This window comes from Lissotriton helveticus, chromosome 7 (genome assembly GCF_964261635.1).
Source record: "Lissotriton helveticus chromosome 7, aLisHel1.1, whole genome shotgun sequence".
Taxonomy (NCBI): domain Eukaryota; kingdom Metazoa; phylum Chordata; class Amphibia; order Caudata; family Salamandridae; genus Lissotriton; species Lissotriton helveticus.
In genome coordinates this window covers 1,634,290,990-1,634,309,449 of record NC_136068.1, presented here as the reverse complement: position 1 = coordinate 1,634,309,449, position 18,460 = coordinate 1,634,290,990, and the positions used below count along the sequence as shown (strand labels likewise).

At 44.2% G+C, this 18,460-nt stretch overlaps 1 long non-coding RNA gene across 1 annotated transcript in view; it reads right to left on the bottom strand.

Annotated features, from left to right (window-relative positions):
• Positions 1 to 17,280, bottom strand: part of LOC144770621 (uncharacterized) — a 34,982-nt gene extending 17,702 nt beyond the window's left edge. Inside the window, exons 1-2 of the long non-coding RNA XR_013598957.1 lie at positions 16,123 to 17,280; positions 2,802 to 2,857 (exon numbers count right to left, since the gene is read on the bottom strand). This is a non-coding gene — a long non-coding RNA (uncharacterized LOC144770621). The remainder of the gene's footprint in view (positions 1 to 2,801; positions 2,858 to 16,122) is intronic.
• Positions 17,281 to 18,460: the final 1,180 nt, after the last annotated feature.

Below are 18,460 nucleotides of genomic sequence, written 5' to 3'. Positions count from 1 at the left end.
ATGTGACATCACTTCCTGGGAAGATTCAGGGTTAAATGCCATGACATCACTTCCTGTGATGTCATTGAGGTTAAAGGGAGAATGATGTTACTTCCACTACCCCTAGCATTTGGATGAATCAACTTCCATGCTAGAAGGTGTGGTGTCTGGTGCATAACGTACCTCTCTGCACACTCCTGCTTCCCCTTTTGATGGCCCTGTTGTGAGTTTTGGTGGATGGGAGTCAAACTTATTGCATGAGCTTTGTTAGAAATTGGGTTTTCTGGTTGGCCAGAGCATATGAATAAATGAATGACTACACACTTATATAGCGCATGGCTACCCGGAGGCATCCCAGCGCATTAGGTAACCGAGTCATTTCCCCACGGCTCAGGAGAACAAAAAGGTCTTTAACATTTTCCTGAACCTGAGATGGTTAACTTCCAGTCGGATGGAATCAGGGAGCTGGTTCCAGAGCTTTGCTGCCTGAAGAGAGAAGCGTCTGCCACCCATACGGGTTCTCTTGATCCTAGGGATCGTTAATAAATTCTTACTGCTTGACCTTAAGGTTCGAGAGGTCTGATGGGGACAGAACATAGGTTGGATTAAGGTGGGTCCGGCATCAGACATCACTTTGTGCACGATAGTCATAGCCTTAAACCGAATACTCTGTTGCACTGGCAACCAGTGTAGTTGGCGTAATGCTGGTTTAGCTGAGCTCCTCCGAGGGACGTCCAATAGCAGGCAGGCCGCACAGTTTTGTACGGTCTGCAAGATCTTGATCGTTCCCTTAGGGGCCCCCAGATAGACAGCCTTCGCGTAGTCCAATCGCGATAGGATTAGGGCCTGTACCAAAATCCGCCTGGATTCAAACGGGAAGAGCTTGAGAATTTTTCTTAATAATCTTATTAGGGCGTAGCAGGTGCCTGCCACCTTCCGAGCTTGCACCATTAAGTTAAGGGTTGGGTCAAGCCAGACACCCAGGCTCTTAATTTGATTTTTGGGCGGAGGGGGCTGGCCAAGACTACTAGGCCACCATGTATCCACTGAAGAAGGTGCATTGTGCCCGAGCATCATGACCTCAGTTTTAGTACCATTGAGCTTCAGGAAAGACTCATCCATCCACTCAAGGACATCACTGAGCCATGAGGAAAGATTATTACAGGCTGAGCCCTGCCCAGAGAGAGAGATTACCAACTGTGTGTCATCGGCATAGGTGACCAGTTGCACCCCCCAGGGTAACACCACCTCAGCCAATGGCCTCATGTAGATGTTAAACATGGTGGAACTGAGGGACGATCCCTGGGGGACGCCACACTGAAGGGACATCTGAGTGGAGACTGCCTCATCCTCATAAACAGAAAAAGTCCTGTCAGTGAGGAAGGAATGAAACCATTTCAATGCAGTACCCGAAACCCCTACATGACTAAGACTTTGAATCATGATGGAGTGATTGACAGTGACGAAGGCCATATGCGTAAGCCAGGCAGAACCCCCCACTTTGGTCGGGGTAAGGGAGTTACACACTAAAGAAAACCCCTGCTCACCCCCTTGGTAGCTTGGCAGAGCAGTCAGGCTGATCCCAGAGGCAATGTGTACAGCGCTTGGGGAACATCCCCCACGCCCCAGTGACACACTAGGCACACCACAAAGGAGAATGCACACACTGTTAGAAAAATATATGTTCTGTGTTGTACATCAATAATACATTAGTTCCCATAAATCGCATTGGTGCATCACATAAACAGCTTTGCATCAACAACAGAAGAAATTAGCGCATTAGACAACGAGTTGTGAGAATCACTCTGCGACCAAAATTAAGGTCACACTTTAGTAAACATGGTTGTACTAACTTTGCAGATGGTCGGGGTAATGTGAAACGGCTAGACTTTATTTTGCATATAAAATGGAGGTCACCTTTTAGTAACCCAGTAACACTAACCTTGCATATAAGCTGGGTAATGAGGAATGAAACAAATGTCACCCTTTAACAACTTGGTGGGGAAAAAAAATACTGTAGGGTAGCATGGCCACCGTACTCTCACCCGAATGTGGGCTGATGAGGTGGCGGTACTGCGGGAGACTTACATGGGAAATGGAGGTGCCGATGCCCTGAGGGAATGCTGAGGTCATGCGGGCTGTTGCACTGTATCTGTTACCAACAATGAGGAGTCCCTGTCAGAACCCAACTGAATCCTGGAGTGTCACGGGGTTTAAGTTTAAACATAATCCATCACAGAAGTAAGAAACCGGTTAAGAATTGGCTAAAGAGGGTCAGTTGGCTCAAAGGTTGGAATTCTCGAAATTCCAAAATGGCCACCGGAATTGCAATCTCAATACAGCGCTCTAGTTCTTCAGAGCGTGAGACAAGGACAGTGTGAACTGCGCGCTAACCCTGGTCTCCTCGTACTTCACCTGAGGAGATTTACCGATAAGCAGCGTTATTCCCTAGCCTCGTCCATGAAGCTAGTCAGGGTAGTTGCCGCTTTGTAAATTTGGCGTGTAGTGTTTTTGGTTGCGTACCTTTTCCTGTATCTCTCCTGGGTAGTGGCAAGTTCTGTCAGGCAATCCTTATTTGAAGGAAATTCTGGGTGGAGTTATTCATGTGACTAAAAGTAGATTAGCGTCACAAGAATACGTTTGTAGCAGAGTCAGCACAAGCTGGAAATTATCCTGGAAACCTGTTAATTCTCCTGTGTGTGCTGCAGTGCTAGTTTCAAGTTGAATAAGGAAAATATTTAACAAGGCATTCCTTTCCCTTAAAAATTCTCGAGTGAGCCATCAGTTGGCAGTTAGAAGAAAGAAGAAGTGTAATTTCTTACCTGAACTCTCGAGCAAGCCAGCTGCTCTTCATGTTATGTCTGGTTCAAGCAAGTACCTGTTAAAGACATGAAATGTTTAAGACTGTTATTATAAATGTAATCTGAAGAGAAGATTTTAACACATGAAAGTTATTAAATAATAATACGATGTACAAATTAAAAAAAGCTTGTTAACATAAAAAGTTGAGTACATCAAAGAAAGAAGAAGGGGGCGCTCAGTCTAAAGCTAATAGGTAATGGTTTTAGATAGGAAAATCTCCTGAAGTGGCCTTATAAGACCGAGCAAGGACACGAAGACAGAAGTAGATGAGGTGACAGGAGAATTCAGCTGTCTCTTCTTTAAATCCCATTCCCCTCTCCCCCCCCATTGTCCAAATTGTCAACTAAGTGACTAATCTGGTGACGTTTGCTCTGAGGTGGGCGTTGGGAAAATTCTCGACATTCTTCTCCCACACTGACCAAGTGGCCTATCTGACAGAGTGAAGTGCCAACTTTAAAATCAGCATCTGAGTAGAATGGCAGAAGGCCTAGATTTCAGTAAGTTAAGTGAAGTGGTGGAAGGCATACAGAAAGAATTATAAGGAGTGAGAGAGGAAAATAGAAACTTGGGATTAGACTTAATACATTCAAAAAGAGAAACTACTGATTTGGGTTTGAAGTTGAATAGCTTATTTACAGGAAGTATTTATGGTTTTTGATTATCTGGAAGAGGGGCGGAATCTAGTTCCACTCAGGACCCAATTCCTAAGGTCACCACCAAAGTTATTAATTCTTTATCACCAGTGATACCCTTAGCTTCCCCAGAACGACTCAATGGAGACTCACAAAAGGCCCAAATATTTTAACCCAATGTACCCTCCATGTCATGTGCGCCCAGCAATGTTTCCTGACGCATAGTCTCGAGTGGCTTTCATCCTCTCCTACCTTAGTGGTGATGCGGCGGCATGGTCAATGCCCCTTGTTACAACAAAATAACCCAATCTTGTATGATTTTGATGAGTTTAAGAAAGAATTTCTTAGGATATTCAACAGATGGAAGGCATTGCATGCAACAGATAATGAATTATTGGACCTGAAACAATGCAACCGAGACTTGATAGCTTATTTATCTCATATTTAAAAGTTGGTGGTCAAAACAGAGTGGCCAGAAGAGAAAAAAGCTGCAGTTTTTTATAGAGGCTTGAAGGATGATTTAAAAGATGCTCTGGCTCAAGTACCCAAGAGGCCCACAGAGATATCAGCCTTGATAGATCTAGTTCTTGAGATAGACTTTTGACAGAACAAAAGGAGGGGGGAAAAGAGAAGAGATGTTCACCCGAGAAGGCTCCGCGATTTGATCAAGCAAAAACTGAAACAACAAGGATGACCGAAGGTCAATCTGGAGTAGAGCCCATGCAGGTTGGAACTATTCAAGGGCCCATATCGAAGGTAGAAAGAGAGAAGAGGAGACTGAAAAAAGTGTATTTATATTGTGGTGCAAGTGGACATTTTTTGAGTAACTGCCAGAAAAGACCAAAGATAACACTGAAGGAAAACTTGAAGCACCACCAGGGAGCGGAGTTGAACCGGTGACTGCAGAATCTGATATGACTCCAAAAGGACATCAGTTGGCAAACACTATACAATCTTCGTCCCCTCATCTTACAAAATCAGGAACTTTACACTTTAGGGAAAAATAACTAAGGGCCAGATGTAGGTAGGCTTTTACCGGTCGGTAACGGCCGAATTCGGCCGTTACCGACCGGTAAAAGGCATTTGAGATGTAGGGGGCAGAATCGGTAAATTTACCGTTCTGTAAATTTACCGATAGGTAATTTTACAGAATCTGTAAATATACCGGTCGGTAAATTTACTGACCGGTATATTTACAGAATCTGTAAAATCGATATGTAGGTGGGACTCTTATGAGTCCCACAAGGCCTTAGAAATCGGTATTTTACCATCAAATTCAATTTGATGGTGAAATACCGATTCAGGTGTGCATGCAAATGTGCGCATGCACACCTGTGCCATATGACAGGCAGACCTGCCCTTAGGGCAGGTATGCCTGCCATATGGCCCCCGAACCTTTTTTGGGGGTGCTAGAGGGTGTCAAAGTGACACCCCCTGCACCCTTGCCAAAAATCTGTATTTACCGATCGGTAAATACCGACCTGTAATGCCCCATTCATTCCTATGGGCTTCAAAGCCCATAGGAATGAATGGAGCATTACAGGTCGGTATTTACCGATTCGGTAAATACCGACTTTTACCGATTCGGTAAATAAACATCTGGATTTCCCTACATCTCCCCCCTTCATATTTACCGACTTTTAAATACCGAATCGGTAAAATTCGGTATTTAAGGGTCGGTAAATATGCTTTACCTACATCTAGCCCTAAATGAAGTCTCAGTGATTGATTCAGGGGCAAGAGGAACTTATTGCGACTTAAAATTCGCAGAGACTATTTGTCTAAGTGCCTTACCCAAATCAAAGAGTGAAGCCGTGAGAGCAGTAGATAGGATAAACTTGTCGTCTGGGCTCATAGTGAGTCACACTGAGCCGGTGGAACTAATATTCCAAAGAGGACACTGTGAAACTTTACAGTTTAATTTAATTGATGAACTCCAATTTCAGTTCATATTAGGACTACCGTGGCTTACCAAACATAACCCAACAATAGACTGGTGTACTTGAACAATCAAGATGGATTAAAAATGTTGTCAGTTAAAGTCTGCGGTATCACAGTACTCACACTAGTATCTGAAATCCATTTAGGGCATTATCTAGAGTTTGGTGAAAGATATACCCTGCAAAAACGTGGCTGAAATCCTGTCCACCATTTTGCAAGTGCCATACACTATAGTGCCCTTGAATACGGAGGATGGTTTGTATTGGATTATCCCATCTACCAAACTCTAAATAAGGCCCCTAGGGCCAGATTGTAGGAGCCCTAATACCGGTCGGAAACGGCCGTTTCCGACCGGTATTAGGGTTTACAGATGTAGGGGCATGATATTTTAAGAATCGGTAATTTTACAGATTCGGTAAATATACCGATTCAGTAAAATACCGAATCTGTATATTTACCGAATCGGTAAATCCATATGTAGCTGACACTCCTAGGAGTGCCACAGGCCCTTAAGAGTCGGTATTTTACCACACAATCGTATTGTGTGGTAAAATACCGAATTCAGGTGTGCATGCACATCTGTGCATGCACACCTGTGCCATGTGACACACAGACATGCCTTTAGGGCATGTATGTGTGCCACATGTCACACAAGCCTGTACTTTGGGTGCTAGAGGGTGTCAAAGTGACACCCCCTGCACCCTTGCAGGATTCGGTATTTACCGATTCGGTAAATACTGAATCGGTATTGCCCATTGATTGCTATGGGCTTCAAGGCCCATAGGAATCAATGGGCAATACCGATTCGGTATTTACCGAATCGGTAAATACCGAATCTTACAGATTCGGTATTCCTGAATTCGGAATTACCTAAATCTGCCCCCTTCCCATTTACAGACTCTTAAATACCGAATCGGTAAAATTCGGTATTTAAGAGTCTGTAAATGGAAATTACCTACATCTAGGCCCTAGACTTGTATTCTACAAGTAGCAAAACACACACACCGCTCTGAATACTGTATATGTATTGAATACCCCACAATGTACAATACAATATTTTAGCAGAGGTCCATTGATACCTGCACTAGATCTAGCAGAGACTTCTTTTGCAGCCGTGCTTTTGTCAAACAAAGTACACTGTGGACAATCCGTCACCAGGATCTGAACCATATGACACATCTTTGGCCCCCAAAGCATGTCATGACCCTTAATTTCATCTGATTCCTGATCAATGAATCACTCAATCAATCAGGATTTATAAAGCACAGCTAATCACCTGAATGGGTATTCGGGCACTTGCTGGTGCCAGGGGCTCATTCAAACAGCCAGGTCTTGAAAGCCCTTTGGATTTCTGGAATTGAGGAAATTGTCCGGAGCTGAGTGGGGAGGGTGTATCAGGTCTTTGCTGTGATGTAGGAGAAGGAGCGTCCTCCACTTCTGCTTTGGTAGATGGGCAAGTAAAAGGGAGGCAGAGCATAATCTTCTCAATGGTTGGTGGAAGTTCACTCACTGGTTGATGTAGGTGGATCGGTAAGCAGCTTGAATTGGCATCTCTTTCGTACGGGGACCCAGTGGAGTTGTCTGAGGTGGGGTGTGATGTGGGTTCTTCGGGGGACCCAGAACAAGTCTGGCTGTGGTGTTCTGAATGGTCTGAAAGCTCTAGGACGTGTGCGGCAATTCCTACCTAGAGAGCGCTGCAGTTGTCCAGTCGGCTGGTGATGAGTTCTGTGTCATGGTGCATCTCGTGTGCAGGGGTAGTCACTTTAAGATCTTATGTAGCATGCACTGATTGAGAAAGCAAGAAGAGGAGATGGTGTTAATCTGTGATTTCATGGTGAGCTTGTTGTCAATAATGATTCCAAGGTTTCTGGTGTGGTAGGAGGGTGTGGGTGCGAATCCTAGGTCTGATGGACTCCAGGATTCATTTTATTGGTTGCTGTTATTGACCAAGATCAGTATTTCCATCTTTTCTGTGTTAAGCTTAGGGCAGTTGTTCTTCATCCAGTCCGCAATGCTTGTTAAGCATTTGTGGAAGTTGATCCTGGTTGTGGTAGGGTCATTGGAAAGTGAGAGGATGACTTTAGAGTTGTCTGCATAAGATATTATGTTGAGACCGTGAGATCTGATGATGCTGGTCAGCGAGGTCATATATGTGTTGAGGCTGAGGGCTGAGCCCTGGGATATACTGTAGATGAAATACTTGGGGTGAAAGGTGGTAGGCTGACCCTCTGTGTTCTTTGAGGGAGAAAGGAGGTGATCCATCGGTGCACGTCCCATTGGATGCTTATGTGGTGGAGTCGTTGTGTCAGCATGTGATGTGACATGGTGTTGAAGGCTGCCGATAGGTCAAGGAGGATCAGAGATGCTGTCTCTCCTTGATTGATTTTGGATTTAGTTGGAGGCTGTGATCAGGGCAGTCTCAGTGTTGTGATTGCTGTGGAAGCCAGATTGGGAGATATAGAGTAGCTGCTTCTGTTCCGGGTGAGTAATGAGTTGCTTGTTAATACCCTTTTCTAGCACCTTGGCTAGTAATGGGAGCAAGGTAATTGGTCAGCAGTTTTTGAGCTTGCTAGGTTCGGCAGAGAATATTTTGAGAAGCAGTCTGACCTCAGCGTGTTTCCAAGTGTTGGGAAGTGTTGCAGTAGTGATTGAGGCATTGGACAGGGCGGTGAGCTCCTGGTCGATCCTTTGGTCTCTGAGGTTGAAAATGTGATTCAGGTATGGGTCTGTGGGAGCTCCCGAGTGGATAAATTCCATTATGGAGGCAGTGTCCTGGAATGAGAAGAGGTTCCAGGTGGTCAGTGTGTGGTTCGTGTTGGTTGCAGTGGAAGCATATCTGTTGAGGAAGTCTGTAGTTGGAGGTTGGGGTTCGAAGTTTTTGTATATGGTTGCAATCTTGTCATGGAAGAAGTTGGCAAGGTTACTACACAGCTCTTGTGAAGGTGTGAGGGTGTTTTTGCTGGCAGCTGGGTTGAAGAATTTCTTAACAATGCTGAAGAGTTCCTTACTGATGTTTGTGTGGATTTCAATGAGTGCTGCTAGGGTTGTCTTCTTTGTTGTCCTCAGCAGGTGGTGGTAGAGGTTGAGGGAGGTCTGGAAGGCTTCCCTGTTGGAGGTGTCCATGCTGGCATGCCATCTTCTCTCTAGCTGTTTGCTGTCAGGTTTCACTGTTCTGAGTTCTTGGGTGTAAAACAACTGGCCATTTTGGAGACTCTTCTCTGATTGTTACTCTTGATGGGGGTGATGCTGTTGGTGCAGTTTGTGATCTAGGTGTTGAAGCTCTTAATTTCCTGTTCCAGGTTGATGGTGGGAACTGGGTTGGAGGTGTTTGCCATTCAGCTTGTCTCTGTTGTATTGCTCCAGCTGCTGACCATCTTGGCGGTGGTGATGTAGGGCTGGTGATGCTGAAGAGGATGAGGGAGTGATCGGTCCATGTGAGTTCTGTGACATGGCTGTATTTGATGTGGTTGCTGGAGGTGGAGATAGGGTCCAACATGTGCCCTGGGGTGTGCATGGGGTCGTGGACGATCTGGGTCTGTCTGAGGCTGCTCATACTATTGAGGAGGTGTGCGGTGTAGTTATAATTGGGGTTGTTGATGTGGAAGTTGAGGTAACCGAGGAAGATGTAGTCCTTGGAGTTCAGGGCTAGGGGTTCAATGAAGTCTGCGATGGTGTGTAGAAGCTGTAGTACAGCCCTGGGGGACGGTATGCAAGGGTGCCTCTGATGGTTGTCTTGATGTCAGTGTGGAGCTTGAAGTGGAGGTAATCCATGGGGGTGGTGGGATTGTCGGTGATGGTGGTGCATTGTATGGTCTCTTTATGGATGATAGCTGTTCCTCCTCCTGCCATGTTGTAGTGGTAATGGTGTGTGATTTTATGTCTATCAGGGATCGCTGTGGCAATGTCAGAGGCAGATGTGGAGTTGAGCCAGTTTTCGGTGATGAAGATGATGTTGGGTGCAAGGGTAGTGATGAGGTCCCATAAGTTGGTGGAATTGCACACAGAGCATGTGTTGAGGAGTAGCCAGTGGAGTTGATTGGTCGCTTCTATTGTGGAATGTTGGAAGGTTGGCGTGGTGCTTGTGGCATGACGGTAGCCGTGCTGGTGCAGGAGAAGGTGCATCTGGCACAGGAGAAAGGTCCGACCAATAGAGCAGTGCAGTGTGGCAGCAGTTTGCTGGGTTGGCATGTGTTCAGGGTGCAGAGGACGGTGGTGTCATACCTGCTGGTGGGTTGGGAGCCAGGGGTCCAGGCTTTGGGAGCGCTCCAGACACAGATATGTACAGATGGGCTTGCCTTTGGCATGCAGGCGGTATGGCCGTGTGGTGGCCTACATTAAGTACATCCTGGGAGGAGGAAGTGGGTTGACAAGGCTCGGTGGGAGAACAGCAACAGCAATTGTGAGGCAGAATAGAAATGGGCATCAATGGCAAAGAAATGGGCAAGAAATTGAGCTAAACAAAGAGAAGCAAAGAATGAGCAAAGACATTGAGCAAAAGATGAGAAGTGCACAATCATGGGCAAAGGAATTGAGTATAAGAACAGAAGAGCTTAAGAATGGGAAAAGGGGTTAGGAAGTGAAGGAGAAAAGCACGAGAATCAACAAAGGAAATGAGCAAAGAGCGAGAGAACCACGCAGGCCTAGGCAGGGAATTAGGCAAGGAGAAAGAGAACAACACAAGAATAGGCAAAGGAGTTAAGTAAAGAGAAGGCGAAAAGAGCAATTAGACAAGGACAATGGAGGTGGAGCTAAGCAGGGTTGCAAGATGGCAGCTTCTTGAGAGGTCTCTGCTTGTCGAATTACAGTTCGCCATTTATCCATTGCTCTGCGGACTCCTTGTGGACACTATCCAGTGCAATGGCCTCCCTGATGGATGGTACTCCCCCTGTTTGCGTTTGGGGGCCCTGGGGGTGGTCTGGCACGCTGGGTCCTGGGGTGCCCGGGGTGCGGCCTGCCTGTGTTTTGACTCAGCCAGTTCCAGCGCTCTCTTGGACCACCTTCCTGCCATCTGCTGTTGCCGAGCCTGCTGCGCCGTACGCGGGAGATGGGATGAGCACTGCCCCTGCGTCGTTGCCCTTGATCTCCCCGTTGAGCCGCAGGTGCTCCTACCAGGGCACGGCAGATTCATGCAGCTGTGGCGCTATTTGTTGTGTCCCATTTCGGCAAAAATACTAAATTACAGTGACTGTGACACAATCCTCCACCTTGCCCACGACAGACATACCATTGCCTATCAAGGGAGCTAGCTATTGTTTGATCTCAACTTCACCTTATCTGTCCAGGCAGCCCATCGAGAGTTTCTCCCAGCCAAAAGGATGCTTCAAAAGGCAGACATACCCTACGTTCTCATGTATCTGGAAAACCTACACATTTCATTCGAAAGGAAGTCACATCTCTTCACATCACTTCACCAATGACAAGTCTGTCCTTAAATTCACCAAGCAAATCTCCACAACCTGGACCTCACCCATGACAATCCTCTTAGCAACAATTTAACTGAGGGAAACTTTCCAAGATTCCTAGAGAACCAATTTGGTTGGCATGCCTGGAGCGACATGTGGTTGACATACGCCCGAGCTGCTAGACTGTGTTTTAAATGTAATGCTCCCTAGGGGGACTGCCTCCCCTTTCACTACGTTCATTTGCTGTATCGAGTCTGCTCTTCCATCTAGGTTATTAGATACCCATTCGGCCACCAGGGCTGTTTCCCGTCTTTTTAAATGTTTTTCTATTGGAACGTTGGGATGTAGGGTGGGAATGTTCTTCTCAACCTGGTTTCTTGGTTGGAGTGGGTGGTGGAAGGGTTTAAATTGTTGATTCCTTTTGCTGTCTGAAATTGCATTGTTCTCACCACCTTTGCCCAGCACGGTCAGCTGTGTTAACCACCTCCCTACACAGAGGATGCTCTGCAGGACATAGCTTCCACTAAATTCCTTATATGGACCATTCGAGGCCTACATGACCACAGGAAAGCCCGTTTCTTACATGCGTACCTCAAACGACACCAAGTAGGTGTCTTTTTCCTTCAGGAACTACACATTACTCAGCCTCTGGCACCAGAGCTATGCATGCGCTGGTGCAGAGCGACACACAATTGTTTATATTTCAATTATGCTAGAGGGGTTGCCATATTACTGCATAGAGGCCTACAGTGGCAGACGTGTTGTGCCATCTGCGCAGATAGTGGCAAGTATGTGCTGCTTGCTAGCAATCTACAGTGCCAACCAATTATCTTACCAGCTGTATATGGCCCTAGCATTGATCTCCTGTCTTGTACCCGGAGCTGTTATATGGGGAGGTGGCTTCAATGTTGCATTGGACGACCAACTCAACAGGTTTAGGACATCCATGCACCCACCCCCTCGCGCTGTGTATACACTCAGTTCTATTATACATGACAACTGCTTACTAGAGGTCTGGCGGCACATGCATACTACCCATGCAGCTGGCACTTGTGTTACGGCTCACCATAATTCATGGTCCAGGATTGATTATTGGCTAGTCTTGCAGGATGCCCAGACCAAGGTCACACATGTATCACATCTCCCTCACACTTTCTCCGACCATACTCCTGTTATGTTTGAGATCCTGATCACTCCATCATTTCCCTGCTGTGAACTCTATGGGTTTATATGAACTCCTGAGATGGCTCCAACACATCCAGAACGCCTCTGCAAGCCTGATCCTCGACATCCCTCCCCACAGCCACATCACAAGCCAACTGAGAGATCTGCAATGGCTCCCAGTTAACAAGAGGATAACCTTCAAGCTCCTCACCCACGCACACAAGGCACTCCACAAAACCAGACCAACGTACCTCAACAGACGACTCAGCTTCTACACCCCCACCCACCAGCTCCGCTCCGCCGACCTCGCCCTCACCACAGTCCCCCGCTTCCGAAAAGCGACCTTCAGCGGCAGATTGTTCTCCAACCTCACCGCCAAGACTTGGAACACCCTCCCCATCCACCTATGGCAGACCCAAGACCTGCTGACCTTCAGAAAACTCCACAAGACCTGGCTTTTCGAGCAGTAGCAGCATTCCCCACCCCAGCACCTTGAGACCCTCACGGGTGAATAGTGCGCTTTACAAATGATATGATTGATTGATTGATTGATTGAGTTAACTGCCATCACAGTGGTTAGGACTTCTAACTTTAGGACTCCTAAATGCCTTCAGTGAATAGTGAACGTTAGGATTTTTCTCAGTTTAGGAGTAGTAAAGTTAGGACTCCTAACTTTAGGACTCCTAAACTGAGAAAAATCCTAACTTTAAGACTTTCGGTATTCACAGAAGGCATTTAGGAGTCCTAAAGTTTGGACTCCTTACTTTAGGACTCCAAAACAGAGAAAATCCTAACTTTAAGACTTCCGGTATTCACAGAAGGCATTTAGGAGTCCTAAAGTTAGGAGTCCTAACTTTACGTCACCAAAACTGAGAAAAATCCTAACTTTAAGACTTTTGGTATTCACAGAAGGCATTTAGGAGTCCTAAAGTTAGGACTTCTAACTTCTGTGAATACCGAAATGAGTAAGTGCATTCTGTGAATACCAAAATGAGTAAGTGCCTTCTGTGAATACCAAAATGGTAGTAAGTTTTGGATTTTGTCTTAAGTTAAGTAATTTCAATGTCTTAAGTCTGTCTTAAGTCTGTCTTAAGTTTATCTTAAGTTTGTCTTAAGACAAACTTAAGACAAAATCCTAAGTTCTGTGAATACCAAAAGTAGTAAGTTTAGGATTTTGTCTTAAGTTAGTTCTGTGAATTAGCCCCTTGGGCAAGATGCCTTTCTCCAGTGACCCTTCGAACATCAACAAGTTGGATGTGAGAATCTGGGAAAACTCATTGTAAAAAGCAGTCGTCAGGACATCCAGGCCTGGTACCTCGTAGCCCGGGAGCCCACAAATAACCTTCATGAGCTTCTCCACCGTAACAAGTACTCACTGTGTTCATGTTGAATCTAAAGGAGATGTACCACATCAAAATATGCTGCTATGTTGCTCGTCGAGTAAACAGGCGTGGCAGTGTATAGCTTTGCATAAGCGGAGGTCATGGAGTCTAATAGGGTTGCAGAAGTGGACTGGAGGGCTTGATCATCCAGCAGTTCAACCACAAATGTAGAAGCACGTTTCTTGCCCAATAAGCCAGCAAGCATCTTACCCAGGCGATCGCCCTCACCGTAACAATGAGTGCAAGTTTCCCTGTCTAGATAGTGGGCTTCGTGAGTAGCTTCCTCAGAGAATTAATCTAATTTGCCCTTATACTCGGGCAGCGTAGCCACGCTGTGGGAGCAGAAATATTCCTGCTCTAAGGCCTGGATTTCTCGATTCAAGAGGTCCAGTCATCTGCTTGTAGCCTTAAGGATCCAGATTGCTTAGCGATATACATGCCACAGATGACCTCCTTAAAAGCTCCTCAGAGGATGGGGATTGACTGAGCCGACATTTGTTTTTTATAGAACTCTGTTATGGATGTGTAGAGCTCTTCACGTAAAGTTGTGAAGCGCAACACTCCAAAGGACAGGTGCTAAGCAAAAGCACAGGAGGCAGTGGTCAATTGTAAATCTGGCAGGTGGGAAAGGGTAGCAGACATATGTTCTCCAGCCACCCTGACTGCCTTTACTCCTTTCGTCAACCTCTAATTCAGATCCGCTCCCTGTTTTCAATTTGCATCATTTGGGACCACAAAATAACTCTGTACATTAGAACGTTGTCTCTTGTATGGCAATCAAATTCCAGTTAGCAGGGAGAGGGTGCACACGGCTTTCTCTGACTAGTTTGCTCTTTGATATGGCAGACATCAGAAATAAAGTAAGCAGGGCTCTCCCTTTTTTAAAGTCAGCATTCCTATCATTTTCCTCTGGTTTTGTGACTAAAGTATGCAACAAAGAGGTGATTCCCCTCTCCTCAGGAAATCTAGCTCCAGGCTGAACTGAGTAGTTAAAACTTAGGCTCTCTGTCTTAAGATGTTTATTTATTTGCATTTACATCTGTAAATATTAATGTTTGCTTATTTTATCAACAATTATCCATGTTTATTCTGCGTTTTGTGATATAATTAGCCTTGGCTATAATATTGCTGCAACTATTTAACCAATAAATGTACACGCTTACTTGAATTCCTGATGTCTCGATGATACACATACTTATATGATACATGAATACATTAATATGAAAACATAAGCAGTGTAGCTCACACACATTCATATCTGCAGCACTATTATCTTCATTAAAAAACATTATTTCCTATTCCCCAAAGTTGTCAGCCTTCACAGTTATTGGCATGGCAGTCTTGGCTGACACCATAGATAGAGATTGATAAGGCCCTATGAACTCCACATTGGAAGTCGTTATGGGTTTTTTTTGGAAGCCCTCACTCACCACCCTGGGTGGTGACATGCTTCATCATCGGGCCCACCAGGAAAAGCCGAATGCCTCCTTGGTGTGCTACAACGCCAGATTACTGCGGAGCGGGTTTAGTGACAGTAGTGTGAAAAAATGTGGTTTTTAAAATTGTCAAGAAACTGTACCAGAAAGAATTTTTTTTTTATTCTGTGGTCAGTCTGACAAGGTTAAAATATGTGTCGGGAAATCTGCCAAATAATGTATTGGTTATTTCCACTTTTAGAGTGGGGTCGACATGTTTCAGCCCTTATGTGTAAGATTTACCGGGCTTTCTTCAGGACCAATGTAATGTGTACCTCGGCGGTGTGGGTGCGCTAAGGTCCACCCCAGCAAAGGACGTGAAAGTTAAAAACGATTGTGTAAAAATTAGTGCAGAAAAAAACAACAAACCACCAAGTGGTGAAATAAACCTCTGATTTAGAGGGACCTGTGTGGTTTGTATCAAAAACGATCCACTCCCCATAGGGACCACGAGGTCCGGTTGCAGGGAGCGCTAGGTGCCAAACGGGTGCTGGGCGTAGCGGGCGGTGTGCCATTGTCGCCCCACCCACCTCCCGAGACCCCGCTGTGCCAAAGATCAAACGGTCCAGATCAGAAGGTCGGTCCTTTTCCCTGAATGCAGCCAAGTTGTGGAACAGTTTACCTAAAGTCCAATTCGGACCTTACCTCTTTTAGGAAGCAACTGAAAACTTTTTTGTTCAATAAATAGTGTGTTTCTTCCTTTTTTTTAAAATTTAAGCCACACTGAGATCACTCGTTAGCACTCAGCGCTAGGACGCCTCCGGGCAACTTTCTGCGCTTTAAAAAACCCATTTTCATTTCATTTCATTTTTCATTTCATTTCACAAAGGCTGACTGGGCCTGCTGGATTTGAACCTGTGACCATGAGGTCCATGAGGTCGAACACAGGTCCCTAAAGTGGATAAATAAGGCCACTAAGCCACCAGCCTGGCTTTGCATAGATTATATGGTAATCAACAATGCTTAAATTGGTTTGCACCTCAATATAGAAGATTCATTGGTAATCTAGCTACACAGAATCTAAATCGCAGTTGTTAGGTTGGCTATGTACATTTGTCACTTAATGTTCACCAACTATTGTACAAGCATGTACTTGACTTCTAATTCAGCATTCAAATGTTTTTTGGTCCTCAGGGAGATCTCTAAAGCTTGCCACAGTACACCTCCTGGACCTCCCCCACTCCAAATGTTTCCCATGCAGGGCTAGAGAAATGTTGGGTCATGCCTTCTCCATGTTTGTTACATCAAAGACTGCCTTAGATTTTGCAGCGCATTGAAGACTTACCTTTTGTACTTTGTTCTATCTTCTTCCTTCTTTTAATGAGTTGAAGGCCCTCCAGTCTGTTTCACGTTGACAAAGATTCCACTGTGAGAGTCAGTATATTGCCAACAAATAAATACATACACAAATGAATCCATTAAAAAAAGAGTAAATAAAATACGATAGTGGAGAAACAAACTAAAAGGAACAAGAAATCCAAGATAAAAATATGCACTAGAAGAAATTAAGCCTATAAAAGGAAGACAAAATGGAGATGAAATGAGAAAACAAATATGAAAAGCAGAAGAAATTAAATAAGGGAAATTAATCTGAAATGGTGGAGGAAGAGATAAGGTAAATAGCAGAGGAATGGCAGAAAAGAGGAGAAGAAGAAGAAATTAAAGAAAAAGGTTAATAGGAAAAAAGGAAAAGAGAATATAAAAAGGAAGGAATGCATGGTAGGGAGGAATACCACAAAGGTTTGCAGAGAAAAATGATGGGAAAAGTAAAGAGGAAAAAGAAAAACTGAAAAGGCAGAGACAAAAAGTAAGAAGGACAAAATGTGAAAAATTAGCATGAAATGAGAGGAGACGAGAAACAGCAAAAAGGCAGAAAAGGAAAGTCAAAAGGGAGAATGAAGTCTACTCAAAAAGAGAAGAGGAAAAGCACAAGAATGAAAGAATGGATGATGGAATGCAAAATAGAAGAGGACAGACACAAACAAAACAAAAAATGAGAAAGATTCCATTAATGGAAGTAGAAGGGATTGAGATGTGATGAAGGATAGGAGGAAAGAATGCAAGAAGAGAAGAGAGAAAACAAAGTAAAAGGAAGAGAAGAATGGATAACAAGAATTAAGAGAAAAAGAACACAAATTATCTAGAAGAAAGAAATAAACAAGTCTGAAATAAAGGAACAGAAGAAATGTGAAAGAAGAAGGGGAGGTGAAAGAAAAGGAAAAACATGAAGGTGAAAAAAGGTAGAGGAAGGGCAAATCGAATAGCTAAGAAACCGTAGGATACAAAACAATGAAGGGCAAAGAGGAAGGAGGAGAAAGGAAGATAAAGAGGCGAAAGTAGAACAATTGGCTAAGACTGAATGGCAGAGTTAAAAGATAGAATAAATAAGTAAAACAACAAGAATGAAAGGAAAATATTGAACATTTTTTTTTTTTTTTTTTTTTTTTTTTTTTTTTTTATCCTCATCTTGCGATAAATGTATGCTTACGGAGTGTCAGGTGTCTGCCTCATTAGTAGTTTTCAAACACTGCCCCATGGTCTCACTTGGCTGGGGAGTTTTGAACTCTTATTAGTTTGAGCAGTTTCCTTTACTCGTTACATAACAATGTTTCTGGTTTGGATCGGGAGGAGCTAGCCACCTTGACTACTCAGCAAGTACCATACTTGTCAACCAGAAACTATATCGCTTTAATCATAGGACATAAGTGTGATAATTATGTGGAGTTTAGGAAATTTTCAAAACTGTCCCAGAACTTAAATCTCTTACTTACATTACTTAATTTATCCAATTTACTAATTCTTATTGCAGAGTTCAGCCACTCTGCATGTGTCGGACAGGTAGATTCTATCCACTTAATACAGATCTCTCTCCTTGCGAGAACTATCAAAACAAAGAGGAGATTTTCCTGTTCCTTGGTAAGCCCCTCTACATGACTTGAATCTAATATCCCAAAAAGAACAAGAGTAATACTCACAGTTAGTTGTTCTGACAAGATGATGCACAAGGTCTTACCGACTTGATCCCAATAATCTTCCAAATGGGGGCAGCTTTTAAACATGTGGACATCATCTGATTTTTCCTCTCCGCATTTAGGGCATTTTTTTGTTCCAGCATTTTTGAATTTGGAGAGTTTTTTTGGTGTCCAATATGCCCTATGAATAGTATATAAATGATTTCTCTTTAGCGCCGCGGATTTCAAGTTGGACCAGCATTTGTCCACTGATTTTTCCCAAATTAAATCCAAATTCGTTATTATGATGTCTTTGCCCCATATTTGATTTTCCATATTGGCATCGGTATTTTTTGCCATAATCAGGGCCCAGTACCACTTCGCCACTTCCTTAGGTTGTCGTATTGCTTTAATCATGTCATCTTCCAGTTTCTCGTTACCGCTTAAGTCCGGCAAGGTTTTACACCAACTTGACATTTGATAATATTTGAATCTGGATATAGTGTTATTTGTTAGTTTTTGCAATTCTGGCCATGGCTTTAAATTAGAGCCAATTAGTATTTGCCCCCAGTTTTTGATGTTGGTATTTTTCAATGTCAAAGCTAGAGTGTCCTTTAGGCATTCTGGAGTTCCTGGCGATTCCCAAATTGGGGCCCATTTGCTATAATACGA